General features: G+C 44.3%; 1 protein-coding gene across 1 annotated transcript in view; it reads left to right on the top strand.

Annotated features, from left to right (window-relative positions):
* Window positions 1-19,838, top strand: part of LOC119196030 (uncharacterized) — a 37,270-nt gene that overhangs the window by 4,260 nt on the left and 13,172 nt on the right. The window lies entirely within an intron of this gene.

The raw sequence follows: 19,838 nt of genomic DNA, 5'->3' as shown, positions 1-19,838 counted from the left end.
TTTAATGTGCTTAAGATTAAAGTAGACAAAAACACACAACGTATTTATTCTGCCCGACTCTTTGGGTGTGCAGTGACATCAGGTCTTTCAGGGAAACCTTAGGGAGATGGAAGCAAAGGAAATCACCAGTGAATTATAGCTCAGGCACATCCCCCGACACCTTGGCCAGGGTCCTGGAGCTAAACAGCTTTAGGAACGCTTTCCCCCTTTTTCAACCCCTTTTCTGCCACATTCCTGCTCTTCCCCTCTCACTCCTGCGTCTCGCTCCAGATGTGGCATTGTTTGGACACATTTGTTTTGGGCCCGGGCCGGTGGACCTGTGCGGAGTCTGATGTCATGCTCTGTTTAAAGGGAAAGTCGTGAGAGCTGGGCGGAAAGGCTGTGCGCCGTGGTCCCACTTCAAAGCACGTGTCTGGAACCGCTGATGATTGTCATCCACGGCACAGCAATTTGTGTCATGGACAGATGACCGCGTTCATTTGAAGTGTTGACTGACGTGTCATTTTGAAAAGGTTCAGAGAGGAGGAACCACTTTTTCACAAAAGCAAGAAAGATGGAATTTTTTGCCTCCTGGTTTACTGAAGTTATCTCAGTTTCACTATTATTTGGAAAAGTCTGCGTCTCGTACCTGGAAACAATACTGGGTTTTATGTGAAACTCGATACCATACTCAGACGGAATAAAAAGAAGGTACCCGTCAAATGAACCAATAAACATGTTTTCTTTATGGGTCAGAGAAGTGACATGCTGTCTAAACCTTCATTTTATCTCTAATTAGCTTTGTCAGTCAATGACCCCGAAACCTCAGGCCTCAGTTGAAGAATGGGATAATGAATTGTTTTTCGTTCCATTCCGCATTATGTGGGGCATGCGTTTTTGACTGTATAGTGTAATCTGCATTTCTGGAATTGGAGGGAAAAAAATCCATTGTTTTCCAATTACAATGGAGTTATTTTCTTTGAATGGCATGATGGGGCTACGGGATGATATTTTCCTCAATGACTGACCTTATTGTGCATTCTCTTTTTGAAACCATCCTCATAGTGGAGACTCAGTAGCAGCTGACTATCAGGCTCGACTGTTAGATTCCTCATGAGAGCTCTGCCTCCAACACTGTTTGGCCTTCAAACAGATATATTTGCCAGGTCCTCTCTAGTGTCCCTGGTTCAAACAGATAGAAGCCCTAACCCCGCTGAATATTTCCGGTTCAAACGGTCATGTTTGCTATAACCTCATCCCTCACTGTTGCCTCTTTGTTTGCTCAGTGAGTTCACAAAGGCTCCTTGGAGTTGAAAGCTGGAATGACTTGAAGTAGTAGCAGACAATAATCGCATTTACTCTCACTCTCACACACACACACATGCAAACGCAGAGAAGGGGAAAGCAGCATTTGGATGATAGAGTCATCTACCTGCTTCTCTCCCTCTCTGCCTCTGGCTGTCTCTCTAAGGCTTGAAGGTTAAACTGTCAACCTATGAAAACACTGTCTTGAATGTTTTTAAGAGCATTGCTTGCCCCACCTGTGTGGTATGAATGCCTTGAAAATCCAAGTGAGCAGTTGGGTTCTCTCAGGCGCTCAGTTATAGCTGCTGCGGTTTTATTTTAAAAGATATTTAAGGAGTTCCTCTCCAAATATAGATAGAGTTTTCTCCCTTTTGGCAGCACACATATAACTCTGTTCTTTTGTTTGGACCGCAGTTACGTATATATAAATATAAATGCAGATGTTTTTTACACTAAAAAATGGGTCTCTGGTGGGTCTCTCCCTGCTCAAAGTTCACTTTGGTCAACATTAAACACTTGGACACAGGAATGTTTGAATCTGCATTGCCAGATACACAAATAGACTTTTGGACATATAAGTATATGTATATTTACTTTGATAGAATAGAATCAGGAAAATTCTTGTAAACAAGTGTTCTTCCTCATATACACACTTGCACACACCCAGCAGCCAGTCTTTGCTCCAGTTGGTACGGTCCGTGCAAAAGCATAACAGTTCAGCCTCAGGGTCAGAGAGTTAAGCACATCGAGGTGATCAGTGCTCCCGCTGCAGATTCTGTTTATGACTTTGTGTTTACACCCCATGCCATCCATCGCACTATTGTATACACCCCACACCCATCCCCATCCCACACAGCTGGACCAGGCAAACATTCACGGTGTCATTGGAAGAAGAAGTGTCTGCCTGCGTGTATGCATGTATGTTTGTGTGTGTCTGCAGTCACTGCCAGAAGCTCCATAGACATTGACATGAACGCATTAAAAAGCTCTAGACTTTCTACATCCGCTCCGATTTCCTTTCACACTACAGCCGATTCAGATGTATTTGTGCTGAAAGAGGAAGACGTTCTAAAGGACTGAACATATATAGTTGAAAAGAGGCGGTTTATTCATAAAATCCTATAAAGTCCTGATAAATGTTTGCATTTCACGGTTAACACACTCACTTTCCATGAGGCTCAAGCAGGTCGCTTTGCTCTAGAAAGATCCAGACGGGTGAAGTGACGAGGAGGAGTAATGACAAACTTCAGTATAGATTAAAGTTAAACATTGTCATTTGATGGGAGTGTCACACTTGTTGAAATGGACCTTTTTCTAAGATTTTGTCATTTACATGTTTCTCTCGTTGTATCGGATTTTCCTTTTTCTTTTAAATTGAGCAAAGATGTAAATACAAAGTTAAAAGAAAGTTGAATACTAATCAGATTCATAATCGAATCACCACTCAGTCACTGTCTCTCATTCATTTTAACAGGCCCATAAATAAATATTTTATAGATTTTAAAATCAGGAAGTATATCGATCCAACAGAAATAATCTAATTTAAACTTAAAAACTTGCTTTGGAGGGAGTTTGGAAGTTTTTGCTTCCTGCCACAGTGGCAGCAATCCTGTTGCATGTGGCATCTTTCACTCTGCATAAACCATCTGGAATTCAGGGACTTTACAGAATGGTCCTCTTTGTGTGATGAAATTCATATTTGTGTGTGTGTGTGTGTGTGTGTGTGTGTGTGTGTGTGTGTGTGCATGCAGCCGTGTATATACACAACTACAGGTTTTTTTGTTGTCGTTTAAATTACCCCCCTATCATTGGCTTGTAGCTCTCCAGTCCACAGCGCCCTAGTATCAGCCTCAGCACAGTAGTGTGTATCTCATTTCTGTAATTACATGTGTCCTTAAACTGCCAAAGAGAGGAACGGGATTCGTTATGTGAACCATGTGTGCTAATGGGAGAGGTTCAAGCAGCGAAGTGTGGCTTCATCTGCCCGTCGGCTTCACCCTGCTTCTGATGTCAGACACAAGATTGACAGACGGCTCGTAGACAACCACTGAGGCGTAAAATGACAGCCGATGGAGTAGATGCGTGCTTTGTTGATCTCATGAGGACCTGCTTGAGACCAGGATAGCTTTATATACATTTCACACTACAGTTCATAGTCGAACGTATATCTTCAAAAAGGAGGACCAAACCAAGGATGATCCAAAGCTCCCATCCTTAGCCTGATGTGGTGAGTGGGCTTGTGCAGCTGGTCCAAACAAACAATGCTCCTCTCTGTGAGCCACACTAATGTTACACAAATACAACAGATACATACAGAGTGGATCGTGGAGGCGCTTGTTTTTACAGATTAAGGGAGTGATCCGCTCACAGTGGGCCAACAATGGCCTCATCAGTGTGAGGTGCAGTGGGTTTGTGCAGCTTTGGGTTGTGTGGTGTTTGTGTAGCCCGTGGAAGGCTGCCGTGCTGCATGTTAACGCAGTATTAGATCACCTTGTGCTTATAACATTATCATAAGGATGTTGACTCTGGAAAGCTTTGTATTGCCCAGATGCCTTTAAAAGTGTCATCGTGCCATAGCTGCACAGGGACAATATGTATGTGAATGCATTCAAGAAATAACAGACAGAAAACCTGTATATTTACTGTATATTTACAGTGTTACTTGCATACATTTACATACATTTTAGAGGTTTTTTTTATGTAGACTTGTAACAAAATTCCGTTTTTAAGCCAATTTTAAAAATGTTTATTTTGCTATTTTGTTTTATAACCACACTTACTAGCTGGTCATTACATTTGTGCAAATGGAGTTCATAACTTTTCAACTTTACACATCGTTATATTTGGCATCCAGATCCACTGAAAGAATACTTCTGCCTATAATTTGGAGAGACTCTCTTCTGGATGAGACTGTTTTCTGAAGGAGGCACAGCTCCAGGTATGTTAACAACATAAACGCTCTGGAGCTCTGGAGCAGAAAGGCTTTTACTGGTCCAGCTCTGAAAAAGGAAACCTTAGGCTTTCAGGTTTTTCCACAATAGAAAACCTAATAAGCAAATCATCGCCTGGACCTCAAATCCCTCTTTCTGTGAGATGCGTTTATTTGAGAAGCTTAAAGATATCGAAGGGGCTTAGTTGTCTTGTAAACACAGGTGTACACCTGGGAGCGGGGCGAGGGGAATCCCCCGTCATGCTATCAGCAGGGAGCACGGATGTTATCGCATTGCCCCTCGTACTGGACAACTCGCTCTTGTCTTCCAACCACAGCGACCCGATGCTGCAGGGAAAGCCACCTCAGTCCAGCCCTGACAAATCTTCACGGCTCTTTCACATGCTGGACCGCCCCTGTGGTCCAGGGACCCTCTTTTGGCTGATATGGGGGAAAGAGGATGGGGCAGAGTGGAGGTATTACTCTCTCGGGTTACCGTCTAACTACAGCAAAGACCGGGCCGGAGCCAGAACTGCCACAGGACTCTTCATACTCCCAGAGGCACTCATGTCCATTCAGCTTATGAAATAACACGCTTTCTCTCAGCTATTCTATTTCACATAAGTTTTTCATTATTGCCGACATTTTGTTTTCCGCAATTGGGTGAGATGAAGACAAGGATAAGAATAAGCAGGGGGGCCAGGGTCTTAGTAAACCAGTTGTGTAAATATATATATATATTTATATATGTGTATATATTTGATGGTAAGCAGCTTCTTTCAGTTGCGCCATATGTTTTGCTTGAAGTAACGTATGCCACATTGATATTTTTACGGGTTATTAACAATTAGCCCAAATGTATTCTTTGTTTTCTGACTGCAGCTCCCAAAGCATCAATAAAGTACGCTTGAGAAAGAGTTATTTGAAGTGGTTTTATGTGCTGTAACCCACCACAAGGCTTTGTGTAGAGAATCTCCTTTGGGTTTTCTTTATCACTTTCCCTTCCCAGTTCTTTTTTTCTGACTCTATTATTTCAATATCACAAAAGTTCATGGGAGAAAAATCTCTGAGTACACAGGCCTGAAGACAACTGTAAACAATCAGAAGTTTTAAATTGTATTTCTCAATCTAGACTTCTGGTTTTCAACTGAGTTCCCAGGGTTCATTGGTAAAGCTGTGATGAATGGCATTAAAAAAACCCTCAACAGAGCTGCTCTATGTCAGTTATTATTCAATATCTAACACAGAGCTTCAACTCATGATGGCCCTTGAGTGAGTTTTAATGAAAGATTTCCTGCTTGGTCTCTGCCAGGTCGTATACCACGCAATACCGCCGCTCCTTAAGAGCTCACCCCTTCAACAAAAAAAAAAGGGGAGAAAGAAAAGCTGCTGTGCAAAAAAAAACAGAATATTTTCAAAGGAACAGGAACATATTTAGGGAAAGTAACAGGAGCTGTATCCTGATTTAGACCCTGGCATGGGTCAGCGGGAGTAGGACTAGTAAAACCCAGAGGGCCGTGTCTCCCCCCTCTCAGCTCACCGGTTAAGGCCAGAGACGAGGTGGTCCACATGTTGGAGTAAAAAGTGTATACTCTTAGTTAACACTAAATCAGATTCAGATTTAATTTGCTACTCAGTCACTGTCTCTCATTCACTTTCACAAGCCCAAAAACAAATATTTTAAATATTTAAAAAATCATAATAATCTAATTTAAACGTTTTCTTCCCGGCTTCCTGCCACAGCGGGTAGAAAACCTCTTTCATGAAGCATCTTTAACTCTGCATAAAACATCTGGAATTCATGAAGTTATTATGAAGTGTCCTCTTAGTCAACACAGCTGACTTCTGTTTGTATTTGTGTTTATGCATGAATGCATTTTTACTGTGTCTAAGTGTGTTTCTGGTCAGGAGGGAGGTTTCAGTTCACCTGTCACCTCCCTGACTCCTGGATGAAGTGTGAGGGTTAGTGGTGTGTGTGTGTGTGTGTGTGTGTGTGTGTGTGTGTGCGTGTGTGCGTGTGTGTGTGTGTGTGTGTGTGTGTGCGTGTGTGTGTGTTAGGAGGGCTGCTCTCAGGATGTAATGATATATCTTTTCGCCTGTTCCTTGATTTGTGACAGGAGACTCAAGCAGTTCGTGCTGCACAGACTGAAGGGAACTGAACAAAAAGCCCCCACAGGCTTTCTCCCAAATGATGTCAGTGTTTGGAGAGGATGAGTGTGTTGGTAGTGGGGGGGGGTCTGGTGGAAAGAGGGGAGTACGTGTGGGGGAGGCGACTCATGATTCCCCTCAGAGATGATAAACTCTATCATAGACTGAAAGAGAGGGAAGAGGACTCTTTACAGGGATGATGAAAAAAAAAAACGTTCCGCTTTGTACAATCTAAAAATACCCTGCCGGCTGCCCACTGGGGCCCGGCTCGTTAAAGAGTCCGTCTCCAGCGAGTGAGAGAGAGTCAAAGTGCTGCAGAGTGACAAACAAAAAGACGATGAGGATGAAGGAGTGTGAATGTGAATGTTTGAGAGGGTGAGAATGAGTTCATGGAGCCTTCCAGGTTGTTGAGATGATCAAACACCTATTTCAACCCTTTTGTGAGTCTTGGTGCTGCAGCAAAAGCCTCCAGTGCTTGGAAACACGGAATAACAGTTGACCTTTTACAGGCCCTGGTGGCGTCGCCCTTTTCACTTCACAAGCTGTGAATCATGGACACGTTACACAGTCGACCATTCTTCAAATGCTTCTCCGTCTGAGCTTCTGCACCAGCTCAGCCCGATGTGTCACCGCATCTCTTTCCCCCCTCGCGTCCAGGAACGTAAACGGCAGAGGGCACTCGGGTCGTCTTTGGCAGGGAAGAGGATTTAGTGATTCACACCACACACGAGATGCGTTTTTAAAAAGAATGGAACGGGTTCTTAAAATACTAGACACTGTCTCTGGGATTTTGAGATCCTCGGAAACTAAAACAATCTTTGTTCTTATTCACTAACATCCGTCTGCCAAAGGGGAGTGGCCTCTGGACCGCACACATCCAGGGTTTTGTATTTCCGAACAGCCTGGAAACAAATTTTGAAACTGTCTCGATCAGGTGGCTCCACTGCGCTCATCTCGCGGTAATTTAGTTTTTTACCTCACGTCAACCTCCTTCTGACCCGAAGACTCAAATCCTCAGCTTGTTTGTTTCCAAAGTCCGGGCAGAGGCAAAGTGGTTCCCTTCGTTTCTATGCAGCACTCACACTGCCATTGGCAGTATAGTTCATAATGGATATTCAACAGGACAATAAACATGGCAAAGCGTTGGCTGCCATGTACACGGAGATTGAGGTGCTATTTCCCAACATAGGCAATTAACAACATATGGACTTTCAGGTCCAGATCAAGATCAAACAAAGTCACATACCTTATTAGAGGTCTTTTTACTGCTGTGATGTAATTTTTCCTATTCAAACGAGGGCCTCTAAACCCCCTTCCACATTACTTTATTCTTTTTTAACAATGAAATCAGCTGGCCATCTGTGGAGAGATTGCATCACTGAGGTCATTGAAGCAGTAGAAGAGAAAAAGAAAACAGCAGTGAACGTGCTGAGCCCTTGATCGACCAAAGGCCATTCATAAATTCCAAATGCACGAGACCTGTTGATGTGTGTACTGTATCACTCAGTAGTTACACCCTTACACACACACACACACACACACACACACACTAGTGTCCTCTTGAGTTCTCTGGTTCTCGTTGCTGCTTTGAGGAAATGTTGATCCCTGATCTTGCCTTAAAAGTATTTCCTTTATAAAAAAAAAATAGCCTGTTGTGGGTAGGATGTTAGATTTCCGCTTCCAAACTTGCTACCCTGACGCATTAAACTACCCAAAAACAAATATGTGTTTTAGCTAGGTTTGCCGAAACAGCATGTAACATTTCAGCATTTCAAATCCTCCAAACTTTACGACCTACTTTTTCATTTTAATCGCCCCTGACTCCTCTGTATGCATGCGCGATAGCGAGGGAGAGAGAGGGCAGAACGAATCTCCTCTTTGGACGTCACTCAGATGGGAATATGTTCATTTGTTATTCTTAGTTGCATACATGCACTCCTCCACATAGTTTTCAGTGCATGAACTTGTGTCTTTTTTTGCTAAAACAAAAAGAAGCTGACGTCATTCGTATTCTTTTTGTGTACGATAAAGAGGACATGTTATTACAACCCTACATTTATGTTAAGTCTGTGATATGCAATGCTCGCATGCAACAGACAGCAAGTAAATGGAAGCGGAAGCAGCTGACAGGATGAAAATACACGTTAAACAGATTTATACTGATGTAAAATATTTAGTATGGTTTCTCAAAATATGGCTCATACTTCTGATTGCATCCTTGAAAGAGATCAAGGTGTTTTTTCCTCAGTCCTCACAAAGCCCTTAAAGAACCAGAGCCCCAGATTAACGGCTTTCTTGCTGCCCCAGAGAGGCAAGTTCTGCCAAGACAAATGGTCGGGCATGCGACGCTGCCCATGACCCATTAAAATGAGGGCAAAAGGGCAACAGACCAAACGCAGCCCACAGCCACGTCTGTTCTACTGTAGCTGCATGAAGAAATCCTTGGGACCACGATGCTTGGCAGAGAGGTCAGAGGTGCTGGGTTACGGTGCTCGCTGGTCCCCCTGCCTCAGCCCTTTAATGGACTGTGACACGCTTCCGACTCCAGCAGCCTGCTCGAATGGTTTATTCATCAGAGCTGCTCTTGGGTGCTATTCTAGCACATGTTTTGCGTATAGAGGTTCACATATAAATTACAGGTTGCTATCCCAACCATGGTTCCTGCAAATGAAAATGTTTTCATATTGATTGATGTGAGTAAAGCTCTGAAAGCAAAGAAACTGTGTAGTACTTTCACTGGATTTATTTAATTTGTATTATTTATTGTGAAGTTTAAAAGTTGCGACAAATGCCAAACTTTTACCGTATTCAGAGAAAAATATGAACAGAATGCTCCAGTTCAAAACACTTGTATTTCACTTTTCTCTATCTTTGTCACTGATTTATTCCAATTTCTGATTTCAGTAACAATTATTTTTTCTCATCCCCCCCCCCCCCCCCGGTCTGTTTGCCATCAGTGACTTTGTGTCCTTTCTCTAAGTCCTGGCAGTTGTCGACACAATGTCACTATGATATAACGTCCCATTCTTGTAGTTAAAAGTCATTTGCTTAAATCACAGGGGGAAAACTGAGCCTGTAACTCATTAGTCATTCTCAGATTAGATTTCTCTGAAATGCATGTGCAATGTGGATCATTATGCGTGCCTCTCACACACAAACACACACACACACACACACACACATGCATTTGTGGGCATGAATGCTTCCGTGCATTTGAAGGTCATGAGGAAGCTTTGAGACACTCAGGTTTTCTTGTCTGTCTCAGTCACAGAGAAGCGAAGCGCTTGAGCAGATCGAGATGTGCAGCAGCTGTAAAAATAGGAAGTAGAGGGAAACTATGATTCATGTGACGGAGGAAAGGATTAGTCCAGGTTGAAAATAAGTTTTTGCTGCACCATGAAGTGGATCCAAATGATGTGCCCAAGTCAGACCTTATCAGTCAGTTCCCACGGTAACTAAGAGCGATGGAGTGTAGGAAAGACCAATTAGATAAGGGCACAGCTGTGACTGTAGGCCTTCTGACATTCACAGTCTTTTTTTCATTCTGAATAACAAACTTCCAGAGGTTTTTGCTAGTTACAGCATGTGTTTTGTGGTAGAAAAAAGTAAACTCTCACTGGTATTCAGAGGCTGTTGCCCTAACTTGATTGTGCTAAAGCACTTAAAGTTTGTTTTTGGGACTCTTCGTCCGACACATTCACACGTATTAATCCTCCATATTGTCTAAAAAGGTTCTAACATCACCAGCAGAAATAAGTTGTGTTATGTTTTTAAAATGTAACGTCAATAATCCTATAAACTATTCATTAAATGCTATTAAGTGCAACTGAACTAGATATTCTTTCTGTCAGACGTGGGCTGAGAAAGAACTCCAAAGCAAACAGCCTTCTCTTTGGGTCGCTCTTGGCCGGCGGGTGGCCTCACACACAGGCATGTGAAGCCAGAGAGGTTGGGCCTAGATGAAGGACAGAAGCCACTTTCTCCATCCCGGCCTCCAGCAGTCGTCCCCAGTGAGCCCGAGCAGGTCTGAGGTGAACAACGTGAGACCCGCCAGGTTCTTTGGTTTGTTCCTCAGCCTCCAGTCAGCCAGTAGCCTATAATAAGGACTCCTGTTCAATGCAGCGTCGGCGAAGGGGAGAGTGGAAAAAAAAATGTACAGCAGCACGGATTGACTGAGTTTGTTCATCAACCAGAACCCAGTCCTGTAAACACAGGTTGCATTGCATTAGAGACTCTGCAGAGCCTCAATATTGTTTCTGACAGACTGCATTGATTCGGTCTTGAAGAGAGTTGAGTATCTTGTGGTTCCGTCTCCTCAGGTGTCCACTGAATCATTTGAGCATAATCCTGCAGAAGCCTGTCCTTCTGGTGGAATCAGTGGCTGCGTTTTCCACGTTTTTTTGGACCCAGCAGTGATGTTGCTGAATCAGTGGACATGTTGTCTCAGTGGTGCTGTCCTGTCCGGCATAGATTAGATCAACACCGGAGTTGTGCGGTGTTGGGACAGCAGGGACTGGATCAGTACTGGTTCTGTTCCAGCCACCGTGGGTCCTTGCTACAGCCTCTCAGTGGCTGCATGAATGGCTTCTTGCAATGGCCGTACAGAGCGTCATTCTTCTCGCCCTCATCTGAGGCTGACATCCGAGGGGGAAGCCCAGGGAGCCGGCGGGGCAAATGTTTTTCTATCCCCCTGGTAGGAATGGACGTATCGGGTGCTGTTTTAATGTGTTTCAAGTAGAAAAACAAGGCAGTGTCCTCTGACTGCAGATAGAAATGACACGGACAGTGGTGAAAACAGACTGTGGCTGTCCCCTTGCAGGATGCAGGGGGACAAGCCAAGACATTCAGTCCAGTGACAGACTCATCATTAATGCTGTGGGTTTGTTTGCCCCCTTTGCGATTTGCCCAAGAATCTGACATACACCTGCCCCCTTTGCCCTCATTGGTTCCCTGTTTAAAAAGTCCAACTCAGAGGGGGGGTGTCCAGCATTCCCAAGCTCCTGTCCTCACCACTGATGCCAGCTCTGGATGGGACAAAGTGAGCATTCCAGGAATAGCGACAAGACTCCAACCCCCAAACCCACCTGCTCCCCCTCCCCCCTCAGACAGGGATTTTTGTTTAGTTTTCAGCCTGGGACCGTTCTCTCTGACTTTGACTGTGTGGGTTTCATGCAGAAACTCAATAAGACTAATTTACACATGTTGGCTCCGAGATGTCCTTTCATCTATGACCCTTTCTCATCTCTTTCCCTTCGATATGACAAGACGGATGGCGGTTCCTGACGGACAGGCGGACGCAGCGCAAACAGTTAACACCAGCCCCGCTCCACCTCCCAGTCCGGGGGCAGCACTGACACAGCTCGCCCATCGAGCACTACTGAAAAGAGGAAATGAGCATCCAGTTGATCTCACTGCCTCATAAAGAGGAATATTTGTGGATTTTTCAAATAAAGCCATCCTCCTTGCGGGAGAAGCAAGGAGGAGCATTGGGGAGAGGATGAATAGGGTCCTGTGCTCAGCCCCTTGGTGGACTGAACCCCTCTGTTTGCACTTTTTTGGTCCTCGGCACACAGGGCTGCCTGTGAGGAGCGGGTCGGAAGCAGGAAGTGGTTGTGTAAGGCGATCCGCACAGATGCAGCACAGAGCCCCTTTTCAACAGCAGACACCTTGGTCCTGTTCTGCACAGCGACACACCAGGTAGTCCTCCTGCTGCAGCCACAGCGAGACACAGGCCACACGGGAGCAGTGTGTACAGAGAGAGAGAGATGCAAGAAAAGTAATTGACAGGGGGCAGAAAGAGGGGTATCGAAGATTGAGAACACTGCAGGAAGGGGACGGAGTACAAGGAAAATGATAGCGTACGCTCATGCTGCTCCAGCCACTGATCAGATGGGAATGATGCTGATTGCCTGAATTTGACATGGCTTGATGATTTTTATCCATGAAATCTTCTATTACTGCAAAGCCTGATGAAAATGGTAATGTGGTTATTGTAGTGAAATCAAAGACGTGAGATACAGCTACAGGTGCAGAGATGATGTCAGTGCACGGGTCCAGTAGAGAGAAGCTGTCTCCTCTCCGCTTGACTTCCTTCCCGCTTCCCAACGTCTGCCCTCCCTCCCCCTTGTGGTCTTTTGGATTCTCGGGTGACCTAATTGTAGTAGGTGAATTGCTGATATATCTGATTTCATATTTTCTAACTGCCCACGATCGTCCCCCGCCTTCCCAACCCCCCCCCCCCCCATTCTGCTATCTATAGATAGTTTTTACAGCTGCAAATAAAAAAGGGCCTCACTCAATGTGGCCCACTGACAAAACACTTTGTTCAAACACTGAGGAGGGATTATAAGTCACTCCAACTTGTCCATCCATTTCCCCTCCATTATGCTCCATTTGTCTTGGTTATTTATTTTATTCGAGTTGCACACCACTTTGTCTCCCCCGCAGTGCAACATATGGATGCATAGGAGAAGGTAAAAGTTTAGAGGCCTTGTTGAAATCCCACTAAATGACTGTTCTATTGGGCTCTACCTGGTCCGAATGAGGCTTTTGTTTGAAAAGGGTTCATTGTTATTGTTTCCAAGCCCAAATTTAGGCGCGGATATGCTGCTGAAGTCCACCAAAGGTTCGGTGCCCCAGAACAGGAGCCATCATTTAATGTTTGTTTGGGCAAATCGACGCACAGAGTAGGAACTCCAGTGTGCGCTTTGACTGCACTGAATGTAGAATGCAGTTGCCAGTTTTTTGATTGTTGTGACATGGATCAAAGTGGGATGAAGTGATCTGGTCGGATATAAAGTAAGTCCCTGGCAAATCGTTTAGCTCCACTGAGTCTTTGACCGTCTGCTCGGGCCGGGAACCGAGACACAACAGAGAGGAGGAACACAGACACGGAGAGAATTCAGCTCCTCTACCATGAAAGTAATAAAACAAAAGCGATGAAAAGCATGCTTCCCAAACCACAGTCCCACTGTTTTGTCGCTATGTATATTTTTGAATACTATGTCACGCGTAGACACATGCTACTTAGGAAAGCCTGAGTCGTAATTAGGTCATTTGGACATTTCCCGTGACTATTTAAAGTGAGGCAGGCAGGGTTGAAATAGGAAAATGCTGGTATTGACTCACGCACACTGTGCCTGGAATTCCCTCTTTAGTCTCTACCATTGGCCAGAGGACTACTGGTTTTGGCACGGGTACAAATTGGATTGAAGAAAAGCGAGGGGAGAAAATTATTGCTAAATGTTTTTCTTATTTTTTCCTTTGCTACCTTTTCCGCCCGGTTCCGGCCTCACGAATATAGTGCTGGAGAAGGAAAGTACTCAACCCTAAAACAGTTAACTCCAAATAACCTCAGCTCCTCATCACACGCTTTCAGGTAAATGAGTTGCTCTTAGCGTTGCTCCACGACTGTCAGTCATGCGCTGGTTCCACTGAGGTTCCTCCTGATGCTTCTATAAAGATTCAGATTCATACTGCGAAAGGTTAAAAGTGTGGATTTCTGGTAAGTTGTAGACCACACAACCTGTATCTCACTGCTCTGAAGCACTGGATAATCCAGAGCTGTCCCATTCACACTTAGTTCCTCTGAAATAACATCAGGGGCACATATATCACTAGCCTATCACTCTTTTTCTGTGAAAAAAACAGAGTTCAGCGCAAGGTGATGGTGTGGAGATCCATCATGCCTTAAAGCATCTACGGAGTCACCGCTGAGTACATGAGAAATACATCAACCCAGGTTGTCACATGAATCTTAACAATATTTTACTTTAAATGGTCTCTTTTAACATGTAACTCCTTTATAAACATATAGAATTACTGGGAAACACAAGCCATATTCCCCCTTAAAAATGATCACCATGCTTTTTTGACCCTACATCCTTAATCATGCTGTAGAAATAGGAGCGTGTGTATTACTAAATACGTTTTTCAAATACGCTTCTGTCAAAATATGTGGGTTTCGGGACTCGGGGACACAGAGTTGACAGTTATCTCCTACTCAGCTTGTCTGTGCATGTTTTTCTCAGGGGTGTTTGCTCCTTGATTTATGGAAGGGAGGGTGACAGGTCAGAAAGAAAAGTTTGAGTCCCCCCCCCAGGCCGCTGACACTCCGATGTTAACGCTGCCTCTGCAGGCCCGGTCTGCTCTCTAGACTTTCACCCATGTGGTACGAATACTGCCTCTGGCTTCCGTGGGGTGGAGAAGATGTGAATGTTAATGGAGCAAAACACGCCGTTCCTACAAAATATGAAAAGCTTCCTCCTGTAATGAATTAATCATGTTGGGATGCTGTGAAGCAATGCTTGTAGAAGCTATCGAGTGACTGGCAAACTGCAGAATTACAACAAAGCATTGATTTATTAGATGTATATCAAGTTCATGACGTGTATAAAGCTAACGTGCTAATGTTGCCCTTTTGTGGGGGGGGGGGGGGTGGGGGGGTGCCGGAGCTCGGAGGGTTGTAAAGATGAAAATGAACTTTGTGCTTCATAATGATGTGATTTGGATTTGCATTCTTGTCAGCTTCTATACAAAAGACCATAAGGAGTTCATTCCACACAGCTGATGGTGAGGCCTTCAACTTTTGGGCTGGTTCTGTTCTCTTTACTATTTCTATCAATTCAACTTGATTTACTGTGTGTAGCCCATAATCACAAGCCACACATCTGCCTCAGAGGGCTTTACAATCTGTACGCATGGAACATTGTCCCTCACATTCCAGGAAAGCTAAAACGCTTTAGTGGGGAGGGGAAAAAAAGAATAAAAAAGAGCACAAATCCCCAACCAAGGATGGACCAAATCGTGTACAGAAGGATCAACATAATGGATTAAATGAATGTGGCATGTGAATGAAAGATATATAAATAAAGTAGCGTGCACAGTAATGATCATTACAACAACTAATAACAACAGCAGCAGTGGATATTGTAGAATTATAATGGTAACACTTTAAATCACTTTAAAATATCACTCTTTGCTGGTTACCTTTTAACCAGTGGTTATTTATAGAAGTAGAGAAACCTTCACCTCCCAGATACCTAAATATTTGTCTCCAGTACAGATTAGCTTCTTAAGGGGTGATCTCTGGGTTTTAATATTCACTTATTAAAAATGTAAGAGTGCAGTCTCAGACATAACAACGATAATTAAGTTTGAGCTTACAGAGGGATTTCATTCATGAATCCCTGACCTATTCCATCTAAACATGTCTTTTATATTCAATGAAAATGTGTTAGTGAATTTAAATACTTTGGCCCGGGCAGAAGAATGATAGAAAGAAAATATTGACACGCGGAAAAAAGGAAGTGCAGGAGGAATAAAACGCAAAAGAATTTTGGTCCATTAAGGAAATGGTTTGTAGTGTTTATATGTGAATCAGGAAATTTTGTCTAGCTTGGCATTTCATTAATATCCTGTTCTACTCGGTCATGTTTGAAAGTCTGTCACACACAGCCCCACAGGTAATACTCTGATGAGCAGAAATAAGGGAAATTGTGTCAAAAAGAGGAAAGAAGCACAAAAAAAAAAAAGTTCCATCATGTTTGTGGAATGTCTCGGTTAGAAATATGGAAACAGACCAGTCCAGAATGCAGTGGTTAGAAAAAAATAAATAAAAGAAAAAAACTTGTCTGAGAAAGAGGAAAAACTGGGGGGGGGGCAAGGGGACGCTCTGTAATTATAAACCAAAACCCCCTTAGACACACACACACACACACACATGCAAAGAGACACGTTCAGAGACAGTCAGAGACACACTCACACCACACACTTCTTCCATCATCTCCACTGCGCACTGCTGACCACAGGGGCTCATGGGTGGGGTTGAGGGTGGTGGAGGGGGGGCACGAGCAATAACAAGCCTCCTTCAGTGCCGCGCTCGCCGTTTCATTTGAAGCGCCCCCGGGCCGTCGGTTTCTCTGGCATCTTTCAAATATTCAGGAGGCCTCTGACAAAACGTCACCAGTGTGGAGGAGGACAGATGACTCATTCACTATCTGTAAATCATGACTTGAGAAATTAAGTTTGTATACTACTGACAGACCGCTGCTGTTCACACGTCTGCAGCGTTGTGTATGAATAACTCTGTGGCGGTGGGGCTGTGAAAGCGTGCCGGGCCTTTTCTCACGTCACTGGCATATCTCTCCTACTCTGCCTTTCGGTGCGCATATGAACGGAGATCTTAAAGGCAAAATGCTTGCATAATGGTCGTTTCCAAAAATATCGAGGAAAGAGTGGGCGGGCTCGCTGGCCGCGGTTTTGGCGGCTAGCCTCGGCCTGGGCCAGCCGCTCTCTCACCGCGCACATTCCCCCCCCCCCCCCCCCCCGCTGGACCAGTCGTGCTGTGAGAGGTGTGAGGCACGCAGTCAGGCAGCTTTTACTCTGCCACCTGATACACCCCCCCCCTCCCCCCCTGATTGAATCCCTCGGATTATACAGGCTACTGGGCTACGCAGGATACCAAATACCTCTATTTCGCTTTCCAACACTGGCCCTTCAGTATTGTTTTACGCCACTCTGCAACGGCCTTCCCTGCTAAACTTATCAAGCTTATTCTCTCTCCTCTTCTCTTCTTCCTGAGCTCATCACCCTGCATCATCATCTGTTTCTCTCTCCTTGGTCTTTGAGACTATCGTATGGTGATATTAGAGTGAGCAAACATCTGGGAAAGCTGAACAAATTGGGAAATTCCTGCTAATAACAGTTGATTTACATTATTACAAAGGGAGCCATTGTTAGCAGTAGTGGATTGCTCGGCCTTCTGCTGCCCCCCCCCTCTCTCGGTTATTGTCTGCAGGACAGAGAACTGCTCTATGGGTAAACTTTAAGATTGCCTATCTTAGTTGTAATGATCTGATTCAGCCACCTTTGGGTGCACTCGCGTTATAGAAGAAACATCATCAGAAATGTTGAACAGCTCTGGTGAAAGAGATCCTAGTCGTGATTTTGAGCAACATGGGGTTTATTACAGGATTTCGCCTCTTAGTAAATCTAAATTGCAAAAGCAATCCCAAGCTTATTTTGTTATTGTGATGAGTTGACAGAGATTCCGAGTCATGCCAACATTACATTCTGCAAATCAAATGACAGGAAGAAGACTTTTAGCACCATTTACTCACTCCCCTCATCTCTGAGAGAAACCAACACATGCCCATGTGTAAGTAATGAATAAGACATTCTCCACTTTTGTTCTAGTTATGCACTCGCACTCACATAAGCATAGACACCACAAACACACCAGTTCGACACCACTCAGCAGTCTGCAACATCAGGATGGTGTTGTGGTGAAGCCATATGGGGCGCCACTGCTTGAGAAGCTTGGTTTGACAAGAAGCTGATTTGAAGAACGCACAGAAACACACACACACACACACACAGCCTTAATTGACTAGTAAAAATCCACACACTTTTATGGAACAAATTTTCAACCAGTCACACAGGATTTGATATCAACTTGTGCCAGACTTGCAATTCTTTCACCACCACGCCGTCTTTATACGTAGTCCAAAAGCAGTTTAAACTTTTAAATATAAAACTGAAAAGGCTGTACCAAAGGCGCCTCCATATTTGCAGATTGATACGCGTAGGTCTGTGTGTGTGTGTGTGACGACGTTGGCGCAAGGGAATTAATGAGCTGCTCAAGGCTGTAAAGGAAGTAGACCAAGTCTCTGTTCGGATATGAATAACCCATTTCTATTTGTGAAGTGACAGCTGAGGCGCTAGTGCTACTTCTGCAAGGCCCCTGTGATCCTCATACTGCGCTTTCCATCGCTGGAGGCGTTCAGTTTCAGCCCCAGACCTCAGCGGCAGGTCTGGGCAAATACAATTGAGGCTATGATGTATGATTGTTACTGTTGACACTTCTGGGCTGGACCGAGCACATCCTGTAGGGGATGCTGGCAGGGTCATTCACAACAGTTACCCCACTGGTGAGAGAGAGAGCTGCAGACACTCCAGCCTTCAGATGCTCTGGAGGTATAGAGGGGATGCGATTTTTCACAACCAGGCCTAAACCCAGTGAGGTCTCAGGCTCCATCCAAACCTGCTAAATATCTCTGGAAGGTTTTACCAGAGGACGAGACTCGCGGCAGAGAGTGATGCCTCGGGGTAAAAGTGGATAGTGTCATATCTCACTATTCCATTTGTCAGATGGTATCTTGACACATTGGCGACTGATCCTTAGAAAATCAACATGGACCTCAAGAAGCAACGCTATAGGCTGAGACATTTTGTTTGATCATACTCCTCTCTCTGTCTCTGGGAGGAGATATTACTTTTTTAAACTGTATTTTCTTTCGGAACATGTGTCTGCAGAAAGAGCCCCTCAAGCCTCCTTTAGTCCAGTCCAGTGGGGCTGTGAGGTGGTTTAGGCATTTAATCGGGGTTTCATGAAGAACTGATTTGTTTATAGTATCATTATCTCCCTTATAAGCAGCTCTAATGTTAATGTCAAACAGTCTTATTATAACCTCAACAATGAGTTGATTAGATTGGAGCTGCACGGAGGGAATGTAGGTGTGTTGCAGAACAAAGAGCACCATCCTCCTGGACTCCAGTGGAGAAAGAACCTTACTGCCCAAAAACACTGGGCTTGGGCAACAAAAAAAGAGAATAATGAATGAAATCACAAACTGTAATCTAACTGAAACGTTTTAACTCACTTCTCATTAGAGATACATGAAGACTCCCTAAAATCTCTAAAAAGGGATGTGTTTTTCTCAATGGCACATTAGCAGTGTCCATGGTAGCCTGAACAGAGACTTTATACCAACTGTTTTGGCTCAATGATGGTCTGTCCAACCTGTCCAACGCTTCGTAATATCCAGGGGGAAACACACATGGAGGTGGGATGGAAGTCTCGTTACTAGGCCTAGAAATGACATTTTGGTCCCAATTCCAGGTTTCATTTGGTCTGGCCTTAAACGCAGCAGAAGCAGTGGAGGGCCAAAGTAAACTGGGACCTGAGAAGCTGTTTCTGGGATCCCCGAGGAAAGGCAACAGCCGTCAGTTTTCACTGTCTAAGGGCTGACTGACTAATACCTGATGTTCCTCTGTGGCAATGGAACACTGAGGCATTGTTGTGTTCCCGCTCTTTAGCAGTCTGTGATTCATTTATTGGCAGTGCTTTTGGATCTATGTATCGTATTTTTCTCACCATCGGCGTCATCATTTCAAGTCCAAACTGTTGTCTTTGTGTGACTGTTTGTATAGAGGTTTTTTACTGTGATACTTGGAAAGCTATCAGGCAAAAATTGCACGGCACTCGATATACTTCTTGTAAATGTCTTATTTGTTGTCAGGAATAAAACATTGACGCATTAGTAGTATCTCCGAGCCTCAGAGTATGAAGTTGGCAGTATTTTAAAATTCCCCATTGGTTACACAGGTTCTTTGTACAGGGGCAGCACCACAGTGAAATGCTGCTCTCTGCTGGCAGACCCTGGAAGTACTGTTATTGCAGCTCATTTTATCCATT

Source organism: Pungitius pungitius, chromosome 6 (assembly GCF_949316345.1).
Source record: "Pungitius pungitius chromosome 6, fPunPun2.1, whole genome shotgun sequence".
Taxonomy (NCBI): Eukaryota; Metazoa; Chordata; class Actinopteri; order Perciformes; family Gasterosteidae; genus Pungitius; species Pungitius pungitius.
This window is presented reverse-complemented; position numbering and strand designations above follow the sequence as displayed.